The following is a 16,197-nucleotide window of genomic DNA, read 5'->3' on the forward strand; positions in this document are numbered from 1 at the left end:
CGGGGCTGCGGGAGGATGCTGCGGCCACCGGAGCGAGCCATCCCTCGGGGACTAACGGCCCCCCTTCTGCTCCGCTCCTCCCCAGGTCCCTTCTGTCCCCGAGAGCCGGCATGGAGACGGTGCAGGAGCTGATTCCTCTGGTCAAGGAGATGATCGCCCAGAAGCCCAGCCGGAGGCTGGTGAAGGTGTACGTGCTGGGCGGCGTGCTGGCCCTGTTCGGCGTGGTGCTGGTCCTGGTGGAGACTGTGTGCAAGCAGCACGAAGCCACCCTCTGCAGCCGGGCCCTCTCCAACCGGCAGCACGCCTCCTAGAAACTGTGGGAGCCCCGCAGAGGGTGGGCGAGAGGAGAAAGAAAGAGAGCGAGCGAGAAAGAGAGAGACGGAGACGGAGACCGACGCTGATTCCAGCAGGGGAGCGCAGGAGTCCTGAGCTGTGTGGACCTCGGAGAAGCCGCTGCCTGCTAGAACTGAAGGAGCTCACAGATTTCACCAAAAGGAGTTTGGGGTGGGTTTGCTGCCGTGCAGCACTGCGGAGGGATGGCATGTCCAAAGCCACGCGTCTTTGAGCTGAGTGCACCTGTCATTTTGCACTGGGGCCGAAGGAGGAGAGATGCTTTTTATATTATTATTGTTATTGTTATTATTTTTACAATGACCATTATTTTGCATTTTGAAAATGAAAACATTTTGTACTATATCTGTGTCTGATTCCTGGGGGGGCATGGTTCCCTGGGTGGGCGGGCAGCAGAGGGGGGTGGGCATGCAGGTGAGGGGTCTCCCTGAGTGAGCCTGCAGAGCCCAGCGTCCTGCAGGTCAGGCTACCCTCCCTGCCCGGCTGGGAACTCTGGTATTCACGTCCCATTCTTCTCAGTTGGTTGAGGATTTGGTTTTGTCTCACGTTGGCAGTGGGAAGCGAGAAACTTCCCTAAGTCCCACCAGACTTGGCATTTTAAGAGCAGAAGATCAGCTTCTGAGCTAGGGGACATGAATGGGAGATACTGATCAGTTCTGGGACAGAAAGTGCATTTGCCATTTCTCACCTGTGCACCACAGGCTCCTATGGCTGATACCTCTTTCTTCCTAACCATATGTTAACAAGGGAAAGAGGAAGAGGAGGAAGGAGAGGGGGAGGGGGGGGACAGCCAGCTGGTAGGAAACCAGGGAAGGCAAGCTCCCAAGAACCCCTAATTGGATGTCTAGTTCTACCCAGCCTTCCTCCCTAGAAACGCAAATTGCAGTAAGAGACCCTGAGGTTAGAAGGACAAAAGACCCGTTGTCACAGATCTGAGTCCTCTTCCTCCGGGACCAAGCTTGCTTGGCAGTAATAACTAATTCCGTGTGTCTGTCTGTAGGGCTCACCAAAGGAAATTTTGAACAATGACTCTTAAAGAGGTAACGAGGGACATGGGCTTGATGCCACTCTCCTTGCGTTTTAATGTGTCTCCTGCCCTAGCCAGGTACAGACATGTCTCTCGCCATCAGTAGCGATGCGTTTTTGCCAAACATCCCAATGGCTCCTGTCTTTGCCTCTGATCAGACCCTCTCCACCACCACCCCCTCCCACACACCCCTCCATTGTATTTCTGCCAGCTCAAATTCTACCCAGGGTTCCTGGCCCTGATCAAATGTCATCTCTCCCTGAAATGTATCCTTATCGTGCCAAACAAAAGAACAACCAGACGCGGTGAGAATAATCGAGGGGAAAGAGATATGTTTAAAGGAAGAAAAAGAATATCAGTGGCACCCCTGTTCTCTCGGTTTCCAAATTGGGAACCTCATCCCTATATTAAGACATAGCCTGACCTTAAATGTCCAATCTTATTCTTCCAGTTGGTCTACCCAAGTGCCTTTCCTTTTATGTTAATTATTCCTCCTCCCATTTAGCCACCACTGTGTCCAGCTCTCAACAGCTGAAACCACCCCCTAGGACATTTCCCCCAACTGATCCACTGCCAGACTGTTCTTCCTTCATGCAGTGACCCTCACTGATTGAAACTAAATAGGGAAGGAGATTCAGCGCAGAATTTCGGTCCAGAAAAACCAGATGCAGGCTCACAGAATTGTGAAGGCTTATTCTAGCAGCAGATCATGTGGAAAAAGACATAAGTATCTTCACCAATTACAAGTCCAATATGAGCCAACAAGAGCTGGTGACAGGGCTGCCAAAACAAGGCAACACCTTATTGGTGAAAGCAGACTGTCTAGGAAGAGGGAAGAGGAGGTGGTTTTGTTTCACTTGGCAGTCCGCAGGTGGGAAACAAGAGAAGTTAAGTCCCACTGCCTGAGCACTTGGATTTGCAATCTGACTCCCTACTTGTGAGCTCTAAGGCCTGAAACAAGTAAGTTACTTATAAACTGCCTACCTCAAGTTACATAAACTATTTTCTCACCTATAAAATAGTTCCTTCCTCGTGGCATAATTTTGCAAATTAAATGAGTGAAGTGCTTAGAGAGTACCTGGCATATACAGCGAACCCTTGAACAATGTTAGAGGCACTGACTTCTGTTACAGTCGAAAATCCACGTGTAATTTTTGACTTCCCCAAAACTTAACTATTTTCATTATCCATGGGGGATTGGTTCCAGCTACCCTCCTCGCCTACTGAATGCCAAAATCTGGGAATGTTCAACCCCCCTATATAAAATAGCGTAGATCAATGCATACAGTAGGCCCTGCAAGTCTGTGGATTCCCAACCACAGATTGGAAAATGTATAAGTATTTATTGAAGAAGTTCTTGGCCCTGGACAGGTGGCTAAATTAGTTGGAGCATCATCCTCTACACCAAAAAAGGTTGCGGGTTCAATTCCCAGTCAGGGCACATACCTAGATTGCAGGTTCCAACCCTGGTTGGGGCACATATAGAAGACAACCGAATGTTGTTTCTCTCACAATGATGTTTCTCTCTCTCTCACTAGATCCATGCAGTTCAAAACCATATTGTTCAAGGGTCAACTGTAGTAATCTTTCAGCCAATGACAGTTATTGTAATTGTGGTTGTTGCTATAATTTAAGACACAAATGCTTTGATTAGAGTGACTTGGGCAGATAACAGTCCAGAACCCCTCTCACATACAGAAGAATCAAATCACTAGAGAAGAGAATATACAGTAGTGTCACTTAGCAATTGCCTTCAAATACTTAAAGGGCTGCTCTATTGGTCCAATGAAATACAATCAAGTTGACTTATTATATGTGGCTTGAACTACGACTAGCAAGGAAACAGATCTTAGGTCATTGAGAAATCAGAGCATTTCCAAACAACAGCTTGTCTTGTGATGTATAGTAAGAGCCTCATTACTAAAAGCACCCAAGCAGAAGTTAGACATCATCTGCCAGGGATGGTATAACATGGAGAGGAAATTTCTGAACTTGGAGGGATGTTCGTCATATGGCCTCTGAGGTCCCATCCAATTATAAGATGCTAGGATTCTGTTTAGAACAACCACCAAATAAGGGTTGCTTCTCTAGAACCCACCATCCCTTCTTCTCTGTTTCCAATGCCTCTTTGCTTTTTTTCTCAGCATGCTGACAAAGATTTTCCTTCTTGCTAGATGACTATTAAAAGTAATGAATTTAATCCCCCAAATAAACTATTTCCTGATTAAATTTATCTAACTAATACTCTTGCCTCTTAGAAAATGCCTAAACTTAATGGCTGAACCTAATGGTTCTCAAACTTTGTCATAATGAAACACTTATTAGTCACCTTGCTCAGTACAAAACTCCACGGAACTCTGCTCTATGAACATAAATAAATATATTATTTTATGTTTTATCAGATGCCAATTTGCACTATGTTCTAGTGAAAACAAATAATTAGAATCAACTGTGAGAATATTAAAAAGTTACCACATTCTTGGGGAAAGTTTGATTGCTCTATAATCATTGTACCCAGAATTAGTTTTAAACCCCTTGGCTCAATCAATGACAGCTCACCTCAGTTAAGACACTTTTATAAGCCAATCAATCAGTGATAGCCCTGAGGGTCAGCCAATCAGGAACTAACTCACCCATGAATAAATTTCAGAGTGCCAGCCATCAAGAAATAAATGCTTCCATAAATGATGTCAGCCCACTTAGGTCTCAGGAAGGACACCACTCCCTGAACTCCATGCTTCCCAAAAATCAGCAATGTACTTACTGAGTTCCAGCTAATTTCATTGAGTTCTCACCATTTCGATGATTTTTAACTAAGCAGGTCATTGTATAAAATTCTTAGCCCTTAATCTTTGTATAAAGTAATTGGAAATTTTAGTTTGCAGGTGTGCATTCTGGTTAATTATACCAAAGTGTTCGTATAAGGTCATTTGATATTTGGTGTGGAAAGTAGATCATTGAATGAATAGACATAATTCTGTATATTAGACCTTTTGTTTTGGAGGTGTACCATTTGACAACTATTTTTGCCATTCAACTGCTTCTTCTCCTGGTGCTCACTTTTCTTTTGCTTTTATTTGTCTATATTAAAAAGTCTCATTATATGTGTTTTTGTTTTGTTCTGGAATACATTGTTTCTCATAGATGAATAAGGGTGTATTTCATATGGAATGGCCCAATAAGTCACCAATCTAGTCCAAACTGGTCCTAAGGTGTAATGGCAGGAGGTCCATTACAGTTTGGGAAAGGGCAATTGGTCAAACTTGGCTTTAGGTTCTACAGAACACTCATGTGGGCACTGTCTTGTCCATGTGTGGCAGATTACTTTTAGTCTGCATGCCAGGGTCAGATTGTCAGGTCATTAACTGCATGGCCCACTCCTAACTTTTGCTTATAAAGGGAACCCAAGATACCATTTGCAGGCACACACTCTCACTAAGTTGCCTCTCTTGGGTTCTCCTGTGTCACAACCCCAACTTCCTCTTGGAAAAACTCCTGATTTCCACATAAAGTTGCACTATAAGCCCTAACCGGTTTGGCTCAGTGGATAGAGCGTTGGCCTGCAGACTGAAGGGTCCCAGGTTCGATTCTGGTCAAGGGCATGTGCCTTGGTTGTGGGCACATCCCCAGTGGGGGGCCTGCAGGAGGCAGCTGATCGATGTTTCTCTCTCATCGATGTTTCTGGCTCTCTATCCCTCTCTCTTCCTCTCTGTAAAAAATCAATAAAATATATTTTTTTTTAAAAAGTTGCACTATAAGCCTAACTCTTGCACTTACTTTTATAAAAAGCATTTTATTTAGAATAACAATGGCCATTATGGAGAACTTTTGGCATGTCAAAATCAACAAATTAATTCATTTATAAGGAACCCCAGAATAAATGAATACATTTAAGAGGAACCCCAGAAATCTAAAAAGTCAAGTTTGCTTCTTTAACTAGTATGCTGAGGTTTAAAAAACAAAAATTGAACTCCAGCATGGTCTTTTCAAAGACTCTGAAACCAACCCTAATTTAATTTCTCTCTCTTTCCACTCATCTTTACCTGACCTTTGATGTGAGCCACTCATTTTTCAGAGTTTTATTGGGGGGGGGGGGAAAAAAGAAAGTTTCAATCACAATATAAAATTGCAGCAAAATCAGGCAGCTCTAAAGAAGTTGAATGAACCATTCTTTGGTTTTTGTTTGTTTGTTTGTTTGTTTGTTTGGCTGTTGCTGATGTTTTTAGTTCAAATAAATAGAATTGTTTTTTAAAAAGAAGTTAAATTTAAACCTTGGTCTAGATAGAGCCATATTAAGAGTTATAATTAAGGATTTTCCTAATCCGCAGGAAGCCAGGTAGAAATCTGTTACATAACTCAAGATTTTATTAGATAATTATTGTTCTGAACTACAGATCAGTACAACAAGTTCAGTTGTTAGACCTTCAACTGGAGAAAAAAATTGTTTAAAACCAGAAGGGTAAGAAAGAAAACATTGTAATAACTCATCTGTGTCAAATGAAGAAAACAGTGTCTTCAGATAACAAGAAAAAAATTAAAATACAGTACAAAAGACAATTCCAGAAGCCTTTTTTAAACAGTTACATTGAATAAAGATTCAAAATTATAAACTAAATAAATAAAAACAAATTTCAAGAAATTTTAAAAGAATATTCTGGAGTAGAACAATAGTTGAAGTTAAGGAGGCTTTTCTTTTTCATTATTGCTTTGTTTTGTTTTGTTTTTCCTTTTTATTCTTATGGGCTCAAAATGAATAAAAGGATTTAATGAGAAAAAAAATAATTGAAATCCAAAATGAACTGTTTAGAAAATATTCAATATGTGGGTGGACATTTTCAGAGAGCCTCAGAAAGTAAATGAGCTAGAAATCTCCAGATAAGACAACTGGCTTCTGAAAGGAAAACAAGACTAGAAGGTCTTCTATCCTCTGAGAACTGGGAGTCTATAGGTAAATACAGTTGTAGATAGTACAGTAGGTCCTCGGGTTACGTCATAACGCAATTTTCGCCCTAAGTCAGAACCCACCTACATAAGCACCTACGTCACTCACATGGAGCACAGACACAGCAGTAATGAAGTGAAACAGTAAAAAAAAAATTAAAAGAAAGATAACAATTCCCGACCTTTACTTGTGATAAATAAATAAATAATAAAAAACATAAAGCACATATGTACATACATCGAAATGACGGAACTTTTTTTTTCTATAAATAAATGGAAGATGGCGACATAACCACGGACCGACCAATGTAACCCGAGGACTGTCTGTATAAGCAGAAGGGTCATTGGAAGAACCAATGTCCCTTTTTGACTAAGAAACAGAAAGATGACCATCTAAAATCTGTCCAGTGATGCTGCTCCAAAGGAGACATTAGCACCCAACAACTTCAACCCTTCCTCTAAATTGAAGTCCCCAAATCTCAGAGAGACCAGTGTGCAACCACATCAATTATACTCACCATCAAGGTAGAGCTATGCCTAAGTTTGGCTCATCACTCTATTCCCGGCTCCTATGCCAGTGCCTGGCATGGACTAGGTGCTCATTAACTCTTTGTTGAATGGTGAATACATAAATGGATGAAGAGAATGACCTCTTTGTTGACTATGCCTTAGTCCAGTGGTCGGCAAACTCATCAGTCAACAGAGCCAAATATCAACAGTACAACGATTGAAATTTCTTTTGAGAGCCAAATTTTTTAAACTTAAACTATATAGGTAGGTACATTGTTATTAACTTAATTAGGGTACTCCTAAGCTGGCCTTTGCTAAAAACGTCCTCAATCTGATTGAGGTACGTTTGCTGAGGTCGACCCCTTCCAACTCTCCCATCCACACTCATCTTGTATACTTGTTTCAGATAGACAAGTATGGATGGGAGAGTTGGAAGGGGTCGACCTCAGGGAATGTACCTCAAAGCAATGTTCCTCCCCCGGGCTGTGTATCCCACGGCCCGCCTGCGCCACGTCTCCCGTCGCCCGACCGACCGACACCCCCCACTTCTTCTAATGCCACTCCTTCAAAATAGACTCAACCAGGCTGAAAACCGACTTCTGCGCATGGGCCACGAAGTTTCAATCGCACTGTACGTGCGTGCCCGCACGTGGTATTTTGTGGAAGAGCCACACTCAAGGGGCCAAAGAGCCGCATGTGGCTCGCGAGCCGCAGTTTGCCGACCACTGCCTTAGTCCAAAAGAATGAAAGCCTCTGAATTGGGTATGATGCTCCATCACTAATCGGTGTAAATCAGGCTGGAATTATTGTCCCTACCTGGATCCTCTTGCAGGTGCCTGTCTCCCCTCTACCATCCATGCGCCTGTTGATGGGATCACCCTAATGGTTTATAAGTCACCTAGGTTATTGCTTAAGGGGTTTATAATTGAGAAATGTGTAGAAAGGCTCTTCAATGGTGTTGGGGGAATGAGACAAACACTCGAAAATGGGTCGGCAAGGCAGACTTACTTTTGCGCAAAAGGGTGCATTGCCATTAGCAACAATAGGGCAGGCAGGCACACACAATGAGGATTCCACTCCTATTTTTATCTATTCCAGTGATGGTGAACCTATGACACGCGTGTCAGAGGTGCACGCGAACTCATTTTTTTGGTTGATTTTTCTTTGTTAAATGGCATTTAAATATATAAAATAAATATCAAAAATATAAGTCTTGCCGAAACCGGTTTGGCTCAGTGGATAGAGCGTCGGCCTGCAGACTGAAGGGTCCCAGGTTCGATTCCGGTCAAGGGCATGTACCTGGGTTGCGGGCACATCCCTGGTGGGGGATGTGCAGGAGGCAGCTGATCGATGTTTCTCTCTCATTGATGTTTCTAACTCTCTATCCCTCTCCCTTCCTCTCTGTAAAAAATCAATAAAATATATTTAAAAAAAAATATATAAGTCTTTGTTTTACTATGGTTGCAAATATCAAAAAAATTCTATATGTGACACGGCACCAGAGTTTAGTTAGGGTTTTTCAAAATGCTGACACGCCGAGCTCAAAAGGTTCGCCATCACTGATCTATTCCCTGAGGAGTTACTGCACCCCGATTGTCTGAAGGGCATGGCTTCACAGTCTGGCGCCAATGTCTAAGCAGAGAAAGGCAGGCTATAAGGAAGGAGACTGGATGTCTATAGGGGAGTGGGACAAACGACCTCTTCTTCAGGAATGTTTACACTTCTGGTTACTTATTAGATTGTTAACTACCTGCCAGGAGATAGGGGGAGTTAATATCTAAGCTATAACTTTGATGGAAAAGACTTCTTAACTCTTACACAGAGAACACTGGATCACTGGAGTCTCTTTGTGGGAGGGGAAAATCTGTTCAATTCTTGTTTCAATACTTTTCTTTGAGGCAAAGCCAAGAATCTGAGAGCAAGCGCTAAAGGTGGGACAGGGGTTCTGCCTGGTGTGCCTCTGGCATGTTTAAAGCTAACAATAGGAATGGATAAGTCTCCAGGGCAACCAGGACCACTTCCAATCATTCATGCCCTGGGGCTGCCTCAGGAGGTCCTCTGTCCTCTGGGGAACCCTGATGCTTGCGTCCAAGACTGGCCTACTCCGGCTTCCCTTTAGGGCTCCTCTCCCGGGAGTCTCCTGGCTGCAACCTTGGTCCCAGCACAAGGTCTTCCTTGACCTGGGTTTCACCTCCTTGTATCAGGTGGCAGACCAGCTGGTTCAAGTCCTGAACCAGATCTTCTGACTCCTCCCAGAAACCAACCAACTTCTGAGCAGGAAATCTTGCCCCTCCCCAAAGAGTGGGAAACCGCAGAGGAGGAGAGAGATGAAACAGAAGGGAAGGCAGAGGAGGAGAGAGGGGAAGAAAAGCACAAGGAAAAAAGGAGATCCATAAAAAGAAGTAAAATTTGGTTGAAACCTCAAGGTAAGACTTTTTAAAATCCCATTATGTTTTATAGCATCACCATTGTGTCAGGGCCTAGTTCATAGTAAATACTCAGAAAACCACTATTGAAATAATGGAATAAATTAGAGGGCTGGGCTGAAGAGAGATTTCAGTGTCAAATGCTGGTCAAAGGGGAAAAAAAAGAAGAAGAAATGCCCAATGAGTTATGAAATAAATGTGTAGGAGGGAAGATGTAAGACAGATGGAACCAGACGCCTGTCACTGGCACTGAGAGCGTTCTGATCATCCTGGGACAGAAAGTTAAGATGGAATGAAAATGTTGCAAAAATAGTTTTTTAAAATGTCTGCACGTTCTTTGAAATCCTACAAAGATTGCAGGTCATAAGCATTTTTTTAAAAAATTGGCTTGAACCCGATGACAGAGTACAAACATCAGGCAATCTCCTAGGAATTGCTAAAAGTGCTGGCAACTGCATCTTGCAGCCAATCATCAGCCAGTTGAACATTATTAATATGGAGATGGGGAGCTTTGAGAAAGGCTCATTTTATTTCGAGAAGTCTTGTTCAATGGACCAAGGGAGGCCTACAGTTGTCAGTCACAGTTCTTCACGTGCTCTTCACCTGTTCCTTAGTCCCAGTCCTGCCTGGCTGCTCAGGATGCTAGGATACTGACCTTCTGAGCTTTAAAAGGGCCTGTGCAGAGCGAATTCAAAAGCACTTCTTTCAGGCCAGTTAGAGAAATGCTGACAGGAACAGGAAATGCCAGTCCCCACTCCCACCATTTACCCAGACCCTCACTTGCCATCAATAACAGTATCACCCAGAAGCTTGCGGTTTACTGATCCAGTCTTGGAGGGATTTAAACAGCGAGGCTCAGGCTTTGGAAAGCTCTACAGACAGACGATGGCGATGTGTTTTCCCGACGGCTGGCTTTTAAGAGTCCCGCTCCCCCAACTTTTCCAACAGAGCTTAAGAATCCAGAGGGACACATTCTGAAGTGCGCTTTTTAGTGCCAGTATTTCTCGTTGGGGTTGGTGTGAGTAAATCAGAGTCAGAAGCTGGAAGGAGGGTGGAGAGACAGAAGAATCTCACTTCTGCTTGCTTGCCAAGATGTAAAAGGAATTGCCTTTCCCTCTGTAGCATGATATGAAAATAGAATCCAAAAATCCAAGGTTGCTCTTTATATTATTTCAGTACAGCTCAAAGCTTCCTGCATCCAATTTCTGAGCTGGAACAAATCTTAACGCTAATCTAATTTAATTCCTCTCATTTGCCGGGTGAGGGAATTAAAGCCCAGGCAAGGGCAGGGCCTCGTCCAAGGTCACACGTATGTCAGTGGTGGAGGGGAGTCTGGGATTCAATGCTCCTGGTCCCACCCAAACTTTACAGGAAAGATGCCCCAGACGCCCGAGAACTCATAAATACTGCATCTGCTGTTTAAATAAAATATTCTGTTAAAAGTTGCTCAATTAATCCTGGCCTGGCCAAAATGGAAAGAGAGAAAAGATTTGCCTAATAGTTAAGATTTTCCAGAATCTGTTTTGTAACGGTCAGGGGACTAGAGACCATGGAAGAAGGATTTAAGGCAGGTTTGTCCTAAGAGAACTAGAATATTTTACATTCCTATCATTAATCCAGGGTTACATATTTCATCTCTTTATATAATCGCGTGACGTCTCCATTTTACAAATAGTATTTTTTAATTTGCTCCGATTCACAGAGGGAAGCACATATTCTGCATCTCTCCTTAGTAGGCCCAGGATCACAATCCGGACTAACGTGGATACTTATAGTTCAGTGGCCACGCCCCCATGTGCTCCAATTTCAGTCTACGTGAGGTTCCTCAGGCATGCCGTGCTATTTCGAGACCCCTTGCCTGAACATGGGGAGTTCCCTCTGCTTGGAATGCCCTTCCCCCAACTTCATCTCCATAACTTGTACTTATCCTTCAAAAACTTAACTCCAGGGCCACCTCCTCCCAGAAGCCCTTCCCCCTCTCTGGGCTGATTTGGATGGCCTGTTTTGTACTCCTCTAATAACTTCTCATCTGCAAAAGATGGTTAATGATATCCAACGTAAAAACGGTAACAAGAATGAAATGAGGTCATCGTCATGAAAATGGCTAGCACAAGACAATATGTGCACCCTTATTACTATATAGTATGTTATTAACTATCGTGACTTTTAATTTACTTGCCTGCCAGCCTTATGATTAACTACAACTTCCTTGAAGGAAGATAGCAAATATTGCTCAGTTTTTATATTCCTGGCACCTAGCATAGGTTAGATTATTTATTAGTGCTCAATAAATGTTTGGAAAGACTGGATGAATAAACAAATGAAATGTTTTTCCTCCTTTCCTTCCATTAAAATGACTTAATGTCTCATTTCCACACTTTTGACTCTTGGGTAACCTAGGGGAGGAGATAGAAGATGTCACAAGTTTCCCCTCATTTCAAGCCCAACAGTCTCCTCGAAAGAGCTATCTACCTAGGGTTAAACCTGGGAGTTGAAAAGCCATATTCATTTCTGCTTTCATACAAAATGCACTTATCACAGTAGAAGAATTGATATGCTATAAAACACAAGGTCAAAGAGAACTGGAATGGAAACAATAGCGGATAAGAGATGTCGACACTCTTTTGCAAGAGGGAAAGTAAATGGACGAGTGATACGTGACTTAGCAAACTGGAGACCGCTGGAGGAAGCCCAAGTGCCCATGGCAGGAAGCCAACAAGAAGTCACAGAGCCCAGGAGAGTCTCAGGAACCAGGGCATCGGATCTCAGAACAGAGAGGGACAGAGGGGCCAACAATAGGAGACACTCCAGATCCCCTCTCCTGCCCTCCAACTGAAGAAGGAAAGTCTATATTTTGGAGAAACTGGCCTAAGAGGCAGTGGGCTCAGCGGAGCGTGGGTTTAGGCATGGAGCTAGAAGCAGGATTAGAGAAAGACTCCATCCTGAAAGATGAGATTCCCCAGCTCCTTGTTCTGGCTCAGCTCCTGAAACACCAACAGCCGGTTTTATATCCCTCTCCAGCCCACACTAGGCAGAAAAACTAAGGATTCCTCTGTGTAGAAGATACTCAACCAAAGAGAAAACAACTAACGGCACTGGTATTTGGGGTTCCCCAATGAAAATGCCCAGTACCCTCTGGATTATCCTACAGTAGAGCCAACATTAGCCAGCCCTGCCTTTCCACACAGCGCCCCCAACAGCCAAGGAATGGACTCCAAGGATCATCAATCATGTAATAAAAGCCTCTGACATTGAAGATAAAAACTCCATAATAACCGAGAGAGCAGAAGAAATCATTAATTCACAACAACATCAAAATTACCCCCTGAGATAAGGAAAAACAGGGCCTCCATGAGTGAAGACCAGGAAACCAGTGTTTTTAAAAAGTAGTAGGGAACAAGAAAGAGCTTTTTAAAATAAATTTTAAAAAGTGCAACTAGAAATATAAATTTAAATGAAGCATTGCAAGATAAAATTGACAAAATCTCCTGGAAAGCAGGTCAAAAAGGAAAATAAATTTAAAAATAGGACAATAACAATAAGAAACTTACATGGATCGATCCAGGAGCGCTGACATCTTCTAATTATGAATTCCAAAAAGAGCACAGAGAAAACTGAGTAAAATACATTAACCAAAAAACGAATGTCTCCAAAATTTCCCACAATGAAAGATTTGCATTTCCCTATGGAAAGGCCCCAGTGTGTGCTCAACACAATGAATGAAAAAAAAACTCTCCCCAAAGTACATCATTATAAATGCTAGAACCCCAGCAATAAAAGGATCCCAAAAGTTCTCGAAAGAGGAAAACCAGTTCACAAACCAAGGATCAGGAATCCAGGCAGCAATTGGACTTTGCAGGGTCAACACTGGAAGCTGGAAACTGAAAGGCAATCCAGCAATGTCTTCCCCTTCCATGAGAAAATAATCTTCAACCTAGAAATCCCTACCCAGCCAAACCATGAATCAAGGCGAGGGTGAAATAAGGACAAGCAGACAGAGCTGTCACCCTGGGGTTTATGTGGCTGTGATCTGATGGATGGGTGCCCATGTGAAAATGTGAAATGTAAAATAGCACTCCTGCATCCTAGGTCTCAAAGAATTTCCTTACCACTTAGGGAAAGTTACCCGGGAGAGAAGTCGGAGTTCTCATGTGGATGGCAAAGAAATGTCCCAGCGACTAGCCTATCAAGCTTCTAGTGCAAATGGGCACAGCAGGATTGAGGGCTCCAAGAGGGATATATGAGGGGAAAATATCAGATTATCCAATTAATTTAACCAGTTTATTTTTCTAGCTCTTGTCAGAGGATTTGGAGAACTGAGCAAGCAAACAAACAAAAGTGTGATTGTACACTCTGGTAAAGAGGGAGGGTGGGAAGAAAAAAAGAAAAGAAATGCAATCACAGTACATTACATTGCTGAGCTGTAAACAATTAGTCATAATAATATGAACACTGACTTGATTTAATTAAAATGATGAAAGAATAGTACTAGGAGTCTAGAAGAAAGGAAATGAGTCTCTACATGTGTTGTTAAAAAAGCAAAATCTAGAAAATCAATAAATAATTTCTCAAATTGCATAATCAAAGAACAGTAGTAAAAAGCATATTGTTTTAAAATATGTGGTTAATTCTCAGAGGGAAAAAATAAGATTTAAAAAAGGGGTTGCCAATGTGTCTCAGCTGGTTGGGCATCATCCACTGCACCAGGAGGTTGCCAGTTCGATTCCAGGTCTAGGGCACATGCCTAGGTTTCAGGCTCGATCCCCGGTAGGGGGCATGCAGAAGGCAGCTAATTGATGTTGCGCTCTCACATCCATGTGTTTCTCTCTTTCTCTCTCCCCCTCTCTCTCCCTCTTCCTTCCCCTCTCTCTAAGTCAATAAGCCATTCTTTAAAAAACAGAAAGGAAGGGCTCTGAAACGAGGGTAGGGCATGGAGATATGAGGAGTAAGGACTCCTGTTATTCATAAGCCTTTTGTGCCATGTAACTTTTTAAATGCTCTTCATGTATTATATTGACATAGAAATTATTCCTAGAAATTGATATAGACATTTTTTTGAGAGAAAGTTCAATCATAATGGCGGACTCCCATGGATTACATTCAATCCACCCGTCAACATGTTGATGCCTGGAGCCCTTAAATTAAGTCTCAAACAAGCTACAATTAAAGTACTTACCTAATTACCCAGAGCAGTTTATCAGACTGTCTGTCCACAGTTTGCTTCACAATCGCCTGGGGAGCTTTGTAAAAATACAGATTCCCGGGTCCCACGGTCGATGGGTCTGGTTCAACAGGTCCCGGTGGGGTCTGGGAATCTGCCCTTAGTTCCCCCCATGACTCAGTGGCACTGCAAGGTTTAGGAACCACTGGACTAGAGCAGAAATTGTCAGTGTGCCTACGGAGGGGGGAAGGAGGGGGCTCTGCGATTTGGGTGTGTAACTGTTGCTGTGTACATGTCAGTGTACTGTAAGTCTAGCTTTCCCCTTTCCTCTCTCTTTCATCCTCTTTTATCTGAATTTGACTCTGAAGTCCCTCTGGACTGCTGAACACATTGCCAGAAAGTTCCCCACCCTAGTGATTTTTTTAACCCCTGCAGTCTGAGCTTTCTCTCCCAACCCTGGGGCTCCCTCTGCTGGCAGAAACTCAACACCCTAAACCTAGACCATGCTCCTTCCGTTCCTAATTAGGTCATTTTTCTGGGCTGTTTCCACGCCCTCAAAGGGCATGACCCCTCCCATCAGACAGAAAATGGAAAATTCAACCAACCAGGGTTGAATTTTCCTTGCCTTTCAGGTGTGAATTGCATTTTAAGATCAGAAGGGAGCATGACGAGGCGGGAAACAAGAGTGAGAGGTACATACTGCAGTCAACCCAGTCAGGAAAGCATTGTGTTTTGGGTTTATTTTTCATTCATAGCACCTGACACGTAGTAGGCACTAAATAAATGTCAGCAGATGCAATCTCCACTCCGCCATGTGCCCTTGTCCTCCTTTCCTACCCTGAGTCCTTTGAGAGGCTCTCTGTGGCCAGGCTCCTGAGCTCCACGGTGGGGAAGGTAAATGGGTGGTCTCGCCTCTGCTCTCAGTAGCCACTGTCAAGGATGTTCTGTCCACACCTGAGGCACAGCTTCTCCGTGTTCCCAAAACTCTGTGCCATGTCTAAGAATCTCAGATAAACCATAAGATACCCAGTTAAATCTGAATTTCAGATAAATAATAAAAATGTGTTAGCATAAGTATATCCCCTGCAATAGTTGAGATTACAGGTACCCTAAAAGTGTATTCATTGTTTACCTGCAAAGCACATGTAACTGGGTGTCCTGTACTTCCATCTGCTAAATCTGCTAAGTCTGGCAGCCCAGCTTCCCACCTGGGAAGTGGTTCCCTCCAGTGCTAGTCCCTGGCACCCTGAGAAAGCCACCCGGCTGAGGCTGCCGTGCCACCTCGCTGTGCTCCCTGAAAGCCGGGCAGTTACCCTAAAAATGTATTCATTGTTTACCTGCAAAGCAAATGCAACTGGGTGTCCTGTACTTCCATCTGCTAAGTCTGGCAGTCCCGCTTCCCACCTGGGAAGTGGTTCCCTCCAGTGCTAGTCCCTGGCACCCTGAGAAAGCCACCCGGCTGAGGCTGCCGTGCCACCTCGCTGTGCTCCCTGAAAGCCGGGCGGAGCAACCAGGGAACAATGCTGAGGGGTGGTTTTTGCTGGAGTCAGTCCTCTCAGCTGTGTGGGACTCGCCCTCTGCTCCCTTGTGTACCAATGCTTCACCCAAGTCCTCAGGCAGTGGCTTCTTTCAGTTACTTGTGGGCTCTGCCCTCCATGCTCCGATGCCAGTGCATAGGAGTGAGGCCAGATGGAAAAAAACCCGAAAAACCCGCTAGGACATGTTCTGAGCTGCCTCCACTCCACCCGCACTGACGGGCCGGATCCACGCTGGTTCCGGGC

At 43.7% G+C, this 16,197-nt stretch overlaps 1 protein-coding gene across 1 annotated transcript in view; it reads left to right on the forward strand.

The window, feature by feature from the left end:
* The first annotated feature begins 9,222 nt into the window (after positions 1–9,222).
* Positions 9,223–16,197, forward strand: part of HSD11B1 (hydroxysteroid (11-beta) dehydrogenase 1) — a 28,435-nt gene continuing 21,460 nt past the window's right edge. The window contains exon 1 of the mRNA XM_005858498.2: positions 9,223–9,255. The gene's annotated coding sequence lies outside the window, so the exon portion shown is untranslated. The remainder of the gene's footprint in view (positions 9,256–16,197) is intronic.

This window comes from Myotis brandtii, unplaced genomic scaffold, assembly GCF_000412655.1.
Source record: "Myotis brandtii unplaced genomic scaffold, ASM41265v1 scaffold119, whole genome shotgun sequence".
NCBI lineage: Eukaryota > Metazoa > Chordata > Mammalia > Chiroptera > Vespertilionidae > Myotis > Myotis brandtii.